Source organism: Elephantulus edwardii, unplaced genomic scaffold (genome assembly GCF_000299155.1).
Source record: "Elephantulus edwardii isolate Elephantulus edwardi_28Jun2011 unplaced genomic scaffold, EleEdw1.0 scaffold00028, whole genome shotgun sequence".
NCBI classification, from domain to species: Eukaryota; Metazoa; Chordata; class Mammalia; order Macroscelidea; family Macroscelididae; genus Elephantulus; species Elephantulus edwardii.
The window spans coordinates 3,711,467-3,714,533 of NW_006399778.1; the positions used below are offsets into that span (position 1 = coordinate 3,711,467).

Here is a 3,067-nt window from a genome sequence, read left to right on the forward strand (position 1 = left end):
AGAAGGGTGCAACAATGAATGAATGGAATCCCAAAATCTCTGTAGATGTTCATTGAAATGAAAAATAAACAACCTAAATTTAAAAAAAAATGCAAAGATGGGGAAACATTGTTATTAGGTGCTTGTTAAGAACGCTTCATAGCAGCCGGAGGTTGGGCCGCGGAGGCGGTGGGACGGCAGGTGAGGTGCAGGAAAGTGGCACAGGGCGGGCCAGCGTGGTGCCCACTCGGATGCCCCAGCATTGGCGACTCGCAGGAGTTTTTTAGAAGTTCCACATTGATTAACCAACTACAGAAAATCTGAAGAGATGCAAGCAGTAAGAAGAAATTAAACCAGGCCCGAGAGCGATGCACCAGGCATGATGGAGGTCAAGTCCTACTCAAGACTTCATCTCTTGTGACCGGATGGGACATCGGAACGTGGTGCCCGACATTCAGGGAGACTCTGAAGCCGTGAGTGTAACGAAGCTGGCAGGAGACATGGGCGAGCTGGCCTTTGAGGGAGCAGAAGGACAGGCAGAGGCGAACACCCCAGACAAGGCGGCAAGCACCCAGCCCGAGAGCAGAGACGGGAGCACCTCGTCCTGAGTCTGACCTTGTTCGAGGAGGTAGAGAGACCTGCCGTCCCTCGTCAAGGGGAGCCCTGGAACCAGCTTGAAAGCCTCTTCTGACTCCTGTGTCCCTGGAAAGCCTGCCGCGAGACCCCAGGCCAGAATGGGTAGCCACAGGGCCTGCCCTGGGAAAGCTCTTTGCCCCACCCGGGATCCCCGCGCCCTCCCCACGGGCTCCCTGGGCCCAGTTCTCTCTCCAGATGCTAAATGAAGATGTTATTTATTCAGCTGGTGCTGGGACTTGGCTGGGCCCTGCCTGCCAGAGAGGCTCCCCCTTCCATGGGTGTCCTGGGCAGGGACCACATCCCAACACCAGCCCCTTCTCCCCACCCCCGACCTTCGGGGACAAGACCTTCTTATCCCTTTTTTTAAAAAGTACTTTTAAACTTTTTAGATACCCCCCATCCAGAAACGGAGAGAGCTGACAATAGATTCCCTCTTATTTGCAAGCTATTTTAAGCTAAGCCCATTGACTATCAATGCACTTTTCTGCCGACTCACATGTAGGGAAGGGATTCTGTGCTCAAACCTATCTGACTAACAAGATAAACGGCACCTCGTATGCAGCAAATAAACTCAGATGGTTTGGGGGGGGGGAAGAACGCCTCATAGCAAGCCTATGGACAACAGATCTGAACCCTGTCCCATCCTGTGCCAACCTCACAATCTCTGACACACTTAAACCCATTGCTGTAGTCACTGTCAATTCATCTTATCAAGGGTCTTCCTCTCTTTTGCTGACTTGCCCCCTTTCCAAGCACGATGTCCTTCTCCAAGGAATAGCCTCTCCTAGCAACATGTCCAAAGTATGTGAGGCAAAGTTTTGTCATCTTTGCCTCCAAGGAGCATTTTGGCTGCACTTTCTCCAAGACATATCTATTTGTTCTTTTGGCAGTCCATAGGATATTCAGTACTCTTCTCCAACACCACAGTTCAAAGGCATCAATTCTTCTTCTGTCATCCTACATCCATCCTAAGTCTTCATTGTCCAGCTCTCAGCAGTATAGTAAGTGATTGAACAGCTCAGGGCCTGAATCAGGCCTAATCAGTCTTCAAACTGAGGCATCAATTCTTCTTCTGTCATCCTACATCCATCCTAAGTCTTCATTGTCCAGCTCTCAGCAGTATAGTAAGTGATTGAACAGCTCAGGGCCTGAATCAGGCCTAATCAGTCTTCAAACTGAAACCATTGTTCCTCAGTGATTTGGAGATGCCCCAGACAGCAGACTTGTCCAGTGCAATACATCTCCTAATATCCTGAATGCTGGTATCAAGGGTGTTGGTTATGAATCAAAGTAAAACGAAATCATTGACAATTTCAATCTTTTCTCCATCTATCATGATACTGCGTATTGATCCAGTGGTGAGAATTTTTGTCTTCTTGACATTGAGATGCAATCCATAATGAGGGCTGTAATATTTGTTCTTCTGCTGCAAGAATTTCAAGTCCCTAGTTTCAGCAAGCACAGTTGTGTCAACTGCATAATGCAGGTTGTTGATGAGCCTTTCTCCTATCCTGATGCCACATTTTTCTTCATAGAGTCAAGCTTCTTGAACTATTTGCTCAATGTACAGATTCAATAGGTATGGAGACAGAACACAACCCTGACGCACACCTTTCCTGATTTTAAACCATGTAGCATTCCCTTACTCTGTCCAGATAACAGTTTCTTGGTCTAGATATAGGTTCTATACGAACACAATTAAGTGTTCTGAGATTCCTATTCTTCTCAATGATATCCATAGTTTGTTATGATCCACACAGTCAAACACCTTTATATAGTCAATAAAACTCAAATAGACTTTCTTCAGTATTTTCTTCCAGCCAGGATCCATCTGACATCAGCAATGATATCCCTGGTGTCACGGCCTCTTCTAAACCCAGCTTGAACTCCTGGCAGTTCTTTCTCAATGTACTATTCTAGCTACTTTGGGGAGGAACTAGTCCTTGGAGAGAGACATCATGCTGGGAAATGTAGAGGATCAACAAAAAAAGGAATATTCTCAATGAGATGGATTGATACAGTCACTACCATAACAGGCTTAGCAGGACTGAGATCATGAGAATGGCACAGGATGGGGCAAGGTTCAGAGCTGTTGTTTATAGGGTCGCAATGAGTCACAAGTGATTTGTTGGCACCCAAAAACAACAGCAACAACAAAAGATTTCATTTGATTTGTATTAACAACCAATGGCCTGGAAACAGCATTCAAAAATTAAATAACATATTTTATTGGGGGAGTAAAGGCTGCTGTAAATGACCTCTTTAAAGTGTTGAAGAATAAAGATGCCACTTTGAGAACTCAGGTCCAAGCCATGGTCTTTTCAATTCCCAGTCCCAGAACTCTTGATTGTGTTTATGTGAAACCTATACTTGAACCAGGAAGCAGTTCTCAGAACAAAGCAAGGAAACACTTTATACTTCAAAATCAGGGAAGGAGTGTGTCAGGGATGCA

At 45.9% G+C, this 3,067-nt stretch overlaps 1 pseudogene; it reads left to right on the forward strand.

Annotated features, from left to right (window-relative positions):
* Positions 1-358: 358 nt before the first annotated feature.
* Positions 359-587, forward strand: LOC102852048 (annotated as a pseudogene).
* Positions 588-3,067: the final 2,480 nt, after the last annotated feature.